The sequence below is a fragment of the Nesoenas mayeri genome (assembly GCF_963082525.1).
Source record: "Nesoenas mayeri genome assembly, chromosome: 4".
Lineage (NCBI taxonomy): Eukaryota > Metazoa > Chordata > Aves > Columbiformes > Columbidae > Nesoenas > Nesoenas mayeri.
The window spans coordinates 1,142,942-1,155,272 of NC_137540.1; the positions used below are offsets into that span (position 1 = coordinate 1,142,942).

Below are 12,331 nucleotides of genomic sequence, written 5' to 3' on the forward strand. Positions count from 1 at the left end.
ATTTAATGTTGTCTTCACCAAGCGTCCACCGGCAAGGCTGGGATTGTGCTCTTCGTGTCTTAATGTAACTTAAAAACAAAAAGCAAGCACACGCGAAAGGTCAGTTCTCGTCCTCGTTCCTCTGGCAGGCACACCACGGTCCTCCCCATCCCGGCTTCATTGTGTGGGTTAAATTTGACGTTATCTCACCCTCCACCTTCCCCTCCGCGTCCCGGGGGACGTTCCGTGGGTCTCCCCGTGTTCTGTCCATCCAGCCGCAGCTCTCGGGGGAGCACGGCGACCCCCGGCGCAGCCAGGGCCGGCAGCAGGCGGGACGGGGGTTCAGCGCTGGTTTGGGGCGGGAAGGGTCGCCTCCCGTCGCACGGCGCCGGCCTCCCGCGGGGCAGGGACGGTGACACGGCCCGCGGGCTGCTGGGTGCCGGTGGGACGGGGCTTCTTTTCCCACGGCAGCTCGGGAGGGCGGGGTGGGAAGCGGCCACGGCATCCCCTGCACGGCTTTGGGAAGCACGTTTGGGGTGAGAGTTACTGTTCTCGTGGGTGGGAGGTGAAGGACACGGGGTGCCCGGAGGAGGCTGGGAATCTATTACTGTTTAAATGCTGCTAAAAATTTTGATAAAATGTTCTTGGTACTCCATTGTGACTTTTCCATTGGTCATTCATACTAAATTTTTAATAAAAAAAAAACAAAGAAAAGATAAACAGCCCCTATCACTGTTTGCCTCTCGGGTTTTTCAGGGTCACTCGGCCGCCGCGGGAAAGCTGCCCCAGACACCCCGTCCTTGCGGGGGTTCTGTGAGCATCATCCCCATCACCACAGCACCGTGGCGCTTGGTTTCCAACCCCTTCTGGAACTCGGGGGGCATAAGCAGCTTTGGCGAGCGGGTGGGACCGACGGGCCGAGCGGAGCAGCCGGTAAAGCCCCGAAAAGCTCGGGGGCTCCAGCGAGCAGATGCTGATGGACCCGGGCGGCTCGGGGTGCCACGGAGGCTTTCCCAGCACAGTCTGCAGCCATCATGGCCGCGGTGGTGTCCGTCAGGTAGGGCTGGCCAAATGGATGTCAGCTTTCCTGAAAACCTGGGAAAGAACGGGTCAGGAGGTAAGAGAGAAGCCTGATGGAAACACTTATAGCAAGTAAAACTCTTCTTTTAATGGCGGAAGCACAGTCTGAATCTCAGAATGCGATGTGTCTGCTGCGTCTCGTGGACCAGTGGTAAAATCCTGGGCTCACAGCGGCCTGAGGAGAGCCAGGCAGGGCCGGGAGGCGCTGACAGGAGAGATGTTTTCCTCCGGGGTCTTCCCGTGCACGGCCTGCGAGCAGGAGCGCCTGCCTCACATCATCTGATGGAAACCGCGAGTTCAAGGCTGTGACAGCCGATACTGCGTGGCAATGGCGGTACAGTGCCAGGAGCCACCACGGGTCATCACTCGTTGATCATGTTCGCTCGGAGGGAGGACAGGAGTGGCAGGTGTCCTGTCCGGAGGCCACCAAGATGAATCACAGAATGTTCAGGATCAGAAGGGACCTCAGAAGACCCGAGGGCTCTGCTGGGAGCACAGGCTGAGAGAGATGGGCTGGTCAGCTGGAGAAGGGGAGCTCTGGGGACACCTTAGTGTGGCCTTTCCAGGCTTAAAAGGGGTGATCAGAAAGATGGGGACAGACTTTTGAGCAGGGCCTGTTGTGACAGGACAAGGGGTGATGGTTTTAAACTAAAGGAGGGAGATTCAGGCTGGAAATGAGGGGAAAACTGCAGGAAGGGTAACCTGAAAATGTCACCTTGGTGTACTCTGTAATGGATGATCTTCTCTTGAGCTTGTGAGACAACTTTGAGAGCCCCCTTGATTCCTTTGGAAACCTGGAAAAGCACCTGAAACGGCCCCAGTGTTCTGCTCTGGATACTTTTGTGCATGCTCAGCTCCTTCCACCGCTTCCCGTGGTCCCTGGTGATCCCCGTCATGGAAACTGCGTGCGCCGTGTCCCTCACACTCACGCCTTATCACGGCGAAGCTGACGGGTCCTCTTTCCTCGTTTCCAGACAGGACGGCTTCTGTTTCCCACCAGAGATGCTTTATTGTTTATGGCGCTGATAAGGTGCCTGTCACGGGGCGCTGGGTGAAGTGCTGCTCGAAACACAGCAGAGGCAGCGGGGAGCGGGCACGAGGTTTAGGTAACTTTTTCTAAGCTCCGGGAACAACTTGCGTGCAGAAATCTATGAGCGGAATCTTTGAGACGGCATTTGCTCAAGAGTTTTATTACTTAAAGGCTGGCTCTAAACCTTTCTGCTTATTCGGGTTAAAGAGGTGAAAAGGCTGCATCAGTTTGCAGACTTTCTGTTCCACAAAACCCCATCCTTCCTATTCCATCATCATCCCAAATAGCGCTCCTCAAGGCAGGGGCGCCTTCCTTTATGGAGGCTGAAGTAAATGCTCTCTTAGGCATCATTTGAAGAAAATCTCCTGGATTGCCTGAGTTAACAGGACAAAGATTTCCTGCTTGGCTTCGTTTTTTTCACTTTGGGTAGTTCACATCAAAACAGTGTAAATATATTTCCTTTGTCACCAAGAACAACCCCAGGTCCCCTTCACAAAGGAACGTATAGGGGCAAAATGTCTGCCTTGTAAGGTCAAAGTTTGTAAGACTCGTTAGTAAATGCGAGACGTTCGCAGGTGGTGTTGGTGACAAACGCAAGTGCTGGGGTAAGCAGAAAGGGTAAAAATAAGCGAGGTAGAAAGGACATACTAACAATAGCAAAAGAGCTTCTGAATTCAAGGGGTTGTTGCTGAGACAGGTGAATAACGGTCGTTAGAACTTTGCAGCATATGCTGAATGAAGGAGAAAAGCTCTGAGAAAGAGCATTGACCGTTCTAATAGAGCCCTGCACCATGAGTAAGAGCCTGACAATACAGGTGGGAGTTGTGCTGGTTCGCGCGGCTGCGGCGGGCAACGCAATTCAAGTTAAACTAAGGGCTTAGTGACTTAGAGCGCAGAACCTGGGACCTGTGACTCCGTGTCCCTTTTCTAATTAAAACAACACAAAACAGCTGCCTTTTACAACCTGCTGCTGTTCCCCCCGGGGTGTATGGCAGATATAGGTGTGAGTTATTCCCGGGCCGGATGAAGTCAGTGATTTCGGGGCTTTGCTTGAACAGAGATGTATTTTTATCCTCTTTTGCAGAGTCAAATATCCGTGTAGATGTTGCTCTCTCCTGGCAATGAGCTGGATGATGGAAAATCTCAAGAGAAAAGTCACCTCGTAGATGGGCACGAAGAAAGTGGCCTAAATGGTTTTGCACAGAAAACAGTTTCTTTAGTACAGAAAGTAAGTACTATTTTTTTTTCCTCTAGGCAATATAGATGAGCCTCTAGATTTTTTGTCCGAAAGCTTCGGATTTAGCGAAGAAATGGAGGTGGAAGCGCCGCTGACCCTCCGCGCTGCACCCGCTGGCTGCGGTTCAGCCCACAGCCGTCTCGCGCCCTGCACACCTGTGTGATCACCCGTACCGAGGCGGCACCGCTGTCCTTAGCCCCGTGTCCTTGGCCCCCACCGTAACGCCTGTGTTTTAAGTGGTTTGGGGTTCTTTTCCTGCCGCATCCCCGCTGCACCAGCAGCTCCACTGCTGCTCTTCTCCCGGCCAGGACAAAACCAGCGAGGGGGTGCTTTGTGGAGCTTAAAACCACGCGGGCACGCTCAGCCCCGCACAGCTGTGCATAATGGTGGTTCGTGGTGGTGTAAACTCAGTCTCTTCGCTGCTGGAGCAAAAATTGCGTAAATCAGGAGGAAAATGGTGTTTGACAGGGGAGAATGCTTGTCAGTGCAGAGCTCTCCGGTGGCGACGGTGCGTGCAGAGGGTGCCTCTACACCAGCCCTTCAGCGGGACTGAGGAGTGTGAACCAGCCGTCGCTTTTGGGGTGTCCCAGGATGGGGACACACGGAAATGAGCAGAAGGGTGAAACCTTCCGTAGGAAAAAGGCTTTTTGGAGGTGGCTGAGCTCCACCGAAGCCTGTTTGGGTGGAAACCTTCCCTGGGCTCAGCACGGGGTGAGGAACGGAGCAGGACGGGATGTCCCAGCTCTGTGGAATGGCTGGTTCTTGGCTCATGGGCCCTGGTCCCCATCACGCAGATGTCCCCGTCACGCGGGTATCCCTGTCACACAGATGTCCCCGTCACGCAGGTATCCCTGTCACACAGATGTCCCCGTCACGCAGATGTCCCCGTCACGCAGACCTCGCTGCTGCCGTGCAACCACCTGCCCAAACCTTTCTAATTACCTTTTACCTCTTAATCGTGTCACTTAATGCGATACCTACAGAATGAACCACAACATTTTCCTTCAGGAGCGATCCGAGGCAGCTGAAACACAAAGCTCCGGGATACCATAACACACCTGTTGCTGGAACTGAACTTCTTCATTTGCAATGCTAATTATTCATACAGGTGCGGTGCAAGCCACGTTACACTGGCCATGCTGCCTTAAGAACTGCAATCTGGCGCTTCTTTCTCAGTTTGCATATTTTTCTTCCGAAGAAGACCTCAAAACACTATGGGGATAGAAATGCTGAGCATGGTTTGGGGTGGTGAGGCTTTTCGGGAAGAGCAGAGCCCCCAGCACACACAGGATTATTCCAGTGGGTGTTTGCTTGGACAGCTTTAGTTTTGACAATTCAGGAGCCTGGTGAGTTCCAGCTTCTCAGTCTCACGGAAACTAATTGTGTCTCTGGCAAATGAAACGTGAAGTTGTATTTCAGGGTTGCGCAGTGCTCGGTTGGCCGGTGTTGTGGCTGCAGAGTCCAGGGAGACGCTGAGATGCAGCTGAAGGCTGAACCGTGGCTGGTCAGCGAGTTCTGCAGGTGTCTGACGGGCTCTGGTGACGAGCAGACGGTCCAACAAGCCTCGGGGGACAACAGGGGTTCGGCTCTTTCTCCGCTGTTAAACAAAAGAGATGAGTGACGTTCAGCATATTGTGGAAATCACGGTTGTAGGTGGGACAAGGAGAAGAGGATGAAGAAATCCGCGTTGTTAGGCTGTTCTCAGCCAAAAGGCCGGCACAGCGCAGCATTCAGTTCTCTGGCTTGTAGCACTAGACCGAGGAGCCCGCGCTGCCGTGATCTGCTGAACTAGATGTGGAGATGCTGTCTCAGTCCCTCCTGGGTGTGAATATCCCTCGGCTTTGGCATCAGAAATGACCCCAGACTAGAAGCGATTCTGCAGGACAGAGGGACGCCCGTGTCCCGGCTCTATCACACTGCGGGGTCCGCACTTCGGATGTTTCACACCGTTGTCCCGGGGTCCCGGTGATCAGGTATGGAGGTGCCATTGCTGAGATGCTGAACGCTCAGCCCCGTACCCGCAGGGATCAGATGTGGTACCAGAGCACCCAGGTTTGGCCAAGTCAATTTTCCTACCTGTGATAATTTCTGTGGTTCTGTGCAGAATGATGTGTCTTGTTTATATCTTAGTCCTTACGATTCTCAGCAAAAATGGTTACGTGCAAAATGAGCGTTTTTGTCTCTGCAGCGTTCGCTCTGTCTCTGGGACGCGTCCCTTGCCCGTGCCTGGTCACGTCGGGAGGAGCCGCCGACGCACCCCAGGACGATTATGGGGGCTCAGAGGTGTAAGTTGTTATCTCAGGGGCGACCTAGGGGGAAATTCACTGTATCTGCAAGGGCTGGGTTTGCCACAGATGAGGAGGAGAGGAGGAACCGGAGATGATTCAAAGCTCATCGCTCCGTTTTAATCATGGTAACTTCAGCCCCTCTGTTCATACACTGTGGTGGCATTTGGTCAGTGTTTTTTTTCTCCTTTTAAATGACAACTTTGGCCGCTTTATTTAAGACATATTTTAGAGTGTTTGAGAGGTTTGTCCTGTACTTCACAGAGAAATCGTCCAAGGGTCTGAAAAAGAGTCCGGGACACACCGGGGGCTGAGTGACCACAGAAACTCCTTTTTTGAGGAAACAGCAATAAAGCAGCGGAGCCCCGGGTGTCCCGCGGGAACCAAAGGGCCGGGAGCGGACGGCGGGACCCGGGGAGACGCTGCAATTGGGGACGGGGGGTCCCCTGGGTGCTGCCACCCCCGGCCCCACCGTGCGGGCTCCGGGCCCAGAGCTGGGACCGGCAGCGCCCGGTTCCCCGCGGCAACGCGCTGCTGCGGGACGGGCGGGGGACCGGCCCGGCCCCGGTGTCCCGGGAATGAGGGGGACGGGTGGGGGGACCCGGACTGCGGCAGAGCCGGGAGCTGACGGACCCTCGGCTGGGCCGGGGAGCGTGGGGGGGGACAGCGGGCTGGGGCTGGGAGGTTCGCTCTGGGGCGGGGGCGGCAGCGACAGGAGTTGTCCCACGAGGGGGAGAGTGAAGCGGGAGCACGAACCGGGGCTGCCCGGGGGTCGTTCCCGTGTGAGTCCCCGTGTGACAGTCCCGGCCCCGCTGTCCCTGCCCCGGCTGCGGTGCCGCCGAACGGACACGAGATGGCGCTGCGCTCTGCAGGGCCGCGCGGTGTCCGCCAGGCGGCGCCATCCCGGGCTGCGGGGGGGCGGGGCCGACTGAGAGGGGGCGGGACCGAGGGAGAGGGGGCGGGACCGAGTGAGAGGGGGCGGGACCGATGGAGAAGGGGCGGGACCGAGTGAGAGGGGGCGGAACCGAGTGAGAGTGGGCGGGACCGAGGGAGAGGGGGCGTGGCCAACACGCTCGGCCGCGCCCCGAGCGCAGCTGAGCCCGCAGGGCTTTGGGAGCTCTCAGCAGCCCCGGGAAACCCTCGTTTAACACCCGAGACGCGGCGTTTGCTGCAGAAAACGCGGCAGAACCGTCCAGAAAGCCCAAGTGCAGCCCTGGGGCTAGGGCTGGGAGGTTCGTTCTGGGGCGGGGGCGGCAGCGACAGGAGTTGTCCCACGAGGGGAGAGTGAAGCGGGAGCACGAAGCGGGGCTGCCCGGGGGTCGTTCCCGTGTGAGTCCCCGTGTGACAGTCCCGGCCCCGCTGTCCCTGCCCCGGCTGCGGTGCCGCCGAACGGACACGAGATGGCGCTGCGCTCTGCAGGGCCGCGCGGTGTCCGCCAGGCGGCGCCATCCCGGGCTGCGGGGGGGCGGGGCCGACTGAGAGGGGGAGGGACCGAGAGAGAGGGGGCAGAACCGAAATCAGAGGGGGCGGGACCGAAAAGAGAGGGGGCGGGACCGAGGGAGAAGGGGCGGGATCGAGTGAGAGCGGGCGGTGCCGAGTGAGAGGGGGCGGGACCGAGGGAGAGGAGGAGGGACCGAAATCCGAGGGGGCGTGGCCAAGACGCTCGGCCGCGCTCCGAGCGCAGCTGAGCCCGCAGCGGGGACGCGGTGACCGGTTTTCATCGGGTTGGTGCTGGTGCCGCGTCCGTTCGGTGCGTTCCCCGGTGTGTCTGGTCGGTGCTGGTGCCTCGTTTGTTTCAGGTCAGCGCAGCCGAGCCCGCAGCGAGGACGTGCTGGACACGGACGGGGCGTGAAGGTGCGTGGGGCCGGGGGGCGGCTGAGCCTGGGGAGAGGGGACACCCCGAGCTGGGGGGCGGCTGCTGAGGCTGCAATCGTCCCCTCTCTCCGCAGGAGCTCCAGGTGCCTGCGGGCAGGTCCCGGACAGAGGCAGCCGCGGGCAAGGCTGAAAACCTACAATGGCTTCGATAAAGGGGTGGTGGAAAGTGTCCGCATGTCGCCGTGGTCCTTACGGGTCCCTCTTGTCAGCAGCCCGGGGCGGAGGGGTCAGGCCGAGCCGTGCCCTGAGCTCCCCCAGCCCATCCCACACCAGCGACTATTCCCAGACACCTTGTCCCCCCTCCCTCCCCGATGATCTCCCCCCGCCAGGTGAATGGGACGCGGGAAGGTGTCACCGGTACCGGGGGCTGCTGTGCCGCCCGCTGCGCTCTGCAGTGCCGCGCTGTGTCCGCCAGGCGGCGCCACTGTGCGGGAGAGAGGGGCGGGGATGAGGGGGCGGGGGCCGAGGGGGGCGGGGGCCGAGGGGGGCGGGGCCGAGAGGGGCGGGGCCGAGAGGGGCGGGGCCGAGAGGGGCGGGGCCAAGCCGCGCACGGCCGCGCCCCGCGAGCGCAGCTGAGCCCGCGCTGACGTGACGCGGCGGCCCCCGAGGCTTCAAAAGCTCCCCCGGGCCGGCAGGGGGCGCCGCTCCGGCGGGCGCACGCGCAGAGGCGGGAGGGGGCCGGCGGGAGCGGGTCCCGGGGCGGGCTCTGCCCGGCGGGGGCTCTGCCGGGCCCGGGGCAGCTGCTGCCGGGGGAGCTGGCTTCCACTCGGCGGGGCCGCGGGGCGGCTCTGGGCCCTGCGCGGAGCCGGGCTCGGACCGGAGCCCCTTTGCTCCCGCTCCCCAGCGCTGCGGCGGGAGCAGAGGCTCATCCCGGCGCCGGGCGAGGAGCCCGGACGGCCCCGAGGCGGCGAGGACGTGCCCGGTGAGTGTCCCGGGGGCTCGGGGAGCGGCTCTGTGCTCGGGGCTTCGCCCCTCGTCCTGCTGCAGGCCGGGGAGGGGGGTCCCGTCCCCCGGCAGGGCTCCCCCGGGGCTGGAGGCTGCTGGGGGTGCAGGGGGGGCCCCGCGGTTCTGAGCCGGGGCCGGGCCGGGCTGGGGGGTGTTCGGGGAGGCGGCAGCGGGCGCTGGGGGGTCCGGCCAGAGCCGCTGGCCCCGCTGGGCTGGGGGGGCCGGGGGGTTTGGCCACGGGGGTTTCTGCTCCAGCTCGGCCTGGGGGGCCGGGTTGTGGCCCCGTTTGGGGGGTTCTGCCCCCGTTCTGTTCTTGGGGGGCTGTGGTTCTGGGGTCTGCACCTTTGGTTTTTTGGTCTGTGCCTCTTTAGTTGCTGGATTGTGCACCCGTTGTGCTTTGGGTTTCTGCACCTGTTGTGCTGGAGTTTGTTCAGCTGTTGCTTTCTGGTTTGTGCACCTGTTGGTGTTGTTGCCCCCATATGAGTTGGTGTGTGCAGCTGTTTCATTGGGAGTGACCACTGTTTATTGGGTTTGTGCCTCTGTTGCTGGGTGTGTACCCCACTTTATTTGCTGTGCACCATTTATTATTCACTTTGTGTTTGTGCCTTTTGTGTTTCACATGAAGTTGAGTTCTGGTTCCCATTTCTCTCTCTGGTTTCTTTCAGCTCCAGCTCCAGCCTGTGCAGCTTCCAGCTTGTTTGCGGTTCCAGCTCCTCTTCAGCTGCTTCTGGTTCCAGTTGCTGTGCAGCTCCAGCTCCAGTTCAGCTCCAGCTCGTTGTGCTTCCAGCCCATTTCAGCTTCTGCTTGTTCCAATGAGCTTGGCCTTGTTCCAGATCGTAAATCAATCACTGTCACAAGCTGCATATGAATATGAGCTGTCATAATTAATATGAATAAAGATGAACTAATTATCTAATAACTAGTCCAGTGGTTGAACAGTCCTTGAATAAAAAAGGGGGGAAAACCACTTTTCGTGCCAGAAACTAAGTCGAACACCTGAAACGGCCTGGTGCATGCCGGCGTCCCAGCGTTTGGGGGCCAGGGTGTCTGGACCCCCCCCTCCAGAGGGGGTCCCCCCTGCCTGGCCCCCCACCCTGTGCCTCCCCAGCCTCCCACTCGTGCCCACCCCCCTCCCCCTGCCCAGCGCCCCACCAGCCCCTGCCCAAGGGGCCAACCCGGCCCCTGGCTTTGAGCCCAGGAACAGCGACCGGGTCTCTGCTCCTGAGCCCAAAGCCCAGGCCTGGGCCCCAGGAGCCCCTTTCCCAGCCCCGAGAACGCAGCTCAGGCTCCGTTCTCAGGGCTGGGAAATGCCCGGGTGCCTCGGGGCTGCTGAAGCCCAGCACCGGGCCTCGGGGCTCCAGTTGCACAAGCACCCACGGACCCCACAGCCCCCGCGAACCCAACCCCGTGTGTGGTGTCGGGAGCCCCGGCGGTGTCGGGCGGTGCTTGAGAACTGGCTGGGGGGACCCGCGGAGCGGGCCCGGCCCCGTGTGGCCGCGGGCGGCTCGGCCGGGGACGGGGGGCGCCGGGCTCCGGCCCTCCGGGCTTTATTCCCCCCCGGCGCCCCGAGCCCCGCGGCTGCGGCTGCTGCTCCGCGGAGCCGCCCGGGCACCGGCTGCCCTTGCCCACCCGCCTCCGGCCCGAGAGCCCCCGGGGCCGCGGCCCCTTCCCCGCTGCCCGGCCCCGCGCTCCCAGCCCCGACCCCCGGCGCGGCCGCGCCCGGGCCGAGCTCCCCGCACCTCACCTGGGCCCCGCCGGGAGAGCCCGGACCGGCCGCTGCCGCCCCCGCACGCCCCGAGAAACCGGAACACGCGCCACCGCGCGCCTTAAATACCCTCGGCCCCGCCCCGCGCACGCGCCCCGGGCCGCCCGCCCCGCCCCTCGCACCTGTGCTGGTCCCGCCCCGCGCATGCGCCGCGAGGCCCCGCCCCCCGCAGCTGTGCTGGCCCCGCCCCGCCCAGGTGCGCTGCATTTCCGGCCCGCCCCGCGCACGCGCCGCCTCTTCTTCCGGCAGAACCGCGGCGGCTCCGCTCCAGGCGGACGCTGGGAACGGACCGGGCGCTCCGGGGGAACCGGCGAGGGGGACTCGGCGCTGCAGCCCCGGCCCGGGGCGGTGAGCTTGGGCTGCGGCTGCGACCGGGGACGGGGCTCGCAGGAACCGGGGCTGCTGCCGGCCCGCCTGGCGGTGTCCGCCGCTCCCTGGGCGGCCGGGGCCGGACGGTTCCGCTCCCCCGAGCTCCCGGAGCCCCGAGTCCGGCCTCCCCGGCCCCGGCCCGGCGGGCGGGAGCAGCAGCAGCAGCGCTGGACCCGAGCTGGGAGCTGCCGGAGCTCCGGGGCTCAAGTCCCGCGCTCCCCCGCGGCTGCTGCCGGGCCGGGCTGGCGGGGACGCCCCGGGAAGGCTGGAGCCACCGGCGGCCCTGGGGCTGCCCCGGCACCGTCTGCCCGGACCCGCCGCACAGCTCGGGGCCGGCGGGGCCCGAACGGGGCTCCCGAGCCCCCGAACACCGGCCGGGGAGGGGAAGGGAAGGGAAGGGAAGGGCCGTCTCGGCTCTCACAGCCCGTCGGGCCCGGCCCCGAGGGGCCTGCGCCCACCCCGGACACACCCGGGGGCTCCGGGCTGAGCCCCGAACAAAACCGCCCAAGTGAGCCGCGTTTCAAGCACCCAAAACACAGCACTTGGTGTCTGACCCACCAGTGGCCACATGAGCCTCCTTGGAACCCCAGTCACAGGGGCTGAGTCTCCTCCTGCAGCCCCAGAACTGCCCCAGTAACACGGGTTCCAGCCCCTCCACACACAGCACTGTGTCTGCAGCCCCTCACAGGCCAGATGAGCCTGGGGATCAGTCACACACACACGGATCAGTCTCTGCCACCCACAGTCACCACTTAGTCTCTGTTTTAATCAACACCACAATACACAGCCCTGTGACCCAGATTCACGACTCAGCCTCTGTGAGCCCCCCCAATTACCGACTTTTAGTCTCTTTTTGGTGAGCCTCACAATGCACAACTTAGTCTCTGAGCCCCAGATTCATGACTTAGTCTCTTTTTAATCAACACCACAATACACAGCTCTGGGACCCAGATTCACGACTTCGTCTCTGTTTGTGAGCCCCCCCAATTACCGACTTTTAGTCTCTTTTTTTGTGAGCCCCCTCACTTCACAGCTCAGTCTCTGTGACCCAGATTCATGACTTAGTCTCTGTTTGTGACCCCAGTTCATGACTTACTCTCTCTTTGTGAGCCCCCCCAATTCCCGACTTAGTCTCTGCTTGTGAGCCCCCTCAATTCCTGACTTTTAGTCTCTTTTTGGTGAGCCTCACAATGCGCAACTTAATCTCTGAGCCCCAGATTCAAGACTTAGTCTCTGTGACCCAAATTAGGACTTTTAGTCTGTTTGTGGGCCCCCTCAATGCATGACTTAGTCTCTGTTTGTGAGCTCTGCGATTCCCGACTTAGTCTCCTTTTTGTGAGCCCCCCCAATTCACAGCTTAGTCTCTGTTTTTGAGCCCAGTTCACAACTTAGTCTCTGTTTGTGAGCCCCCTCAATTCCCGACTTAGTCTCTGTTTGTGTGCCCCCTCAATTCCTGACTTTTAGTCTCTGTTTGTGACCCAGATTCACGATTTAGTCTCTTTGTTGTGGGCCCCGCAATTCACGACTTAGTCTCTGTGAATGCAGTTCACGACTTAGTATCTGTTTGTGAGCTCTCCAGTTCCTGACTTAGTCTCTTTTTGGTGAGCCTCGCAATGCACAACTTAATCTCTGAGCCCCAGATTCATGACTTAGTCTCTGTGACCCAAATTAGGACTTAGTCTGTTTGTGAGCCCCCCCAATTCACAACTTAGTCTCTGTTTGTGAGCCCCACAATTCACGACTTAGTCTCTGGGACCCTGATTCAC

The 12,331-nt window shown here is 61.1% G+C and overlaps 1 long non-coding RNA gene across 2 annotated transcripts; it reads left to right on the plus strand.

The window, feature by feature from the left end:
* The first annotated feature begins 7,250 nt into the window (after positions 1-7,250).
* LOC308039825 lies at positions 7,251-9,330 on the plus strand. Of its 2 annotated transcripts, none has more exons than XR_013922067.1 (3): positions 7,251-7,465; positions 7,561-7,815; positions 9,097-9,330. It is a non-coding gene; the product is annotated as an uncharacterized lncRNA (long non-coding RNA). The 2 variants fall into 2 exon arrangements; XR_013922068.1 differs by having other exon boundaries at positions 9,103-9,330.
* The last annotated feature ends 3,001 nt before the right edge of the window (positions 9,331-12,331 follow it).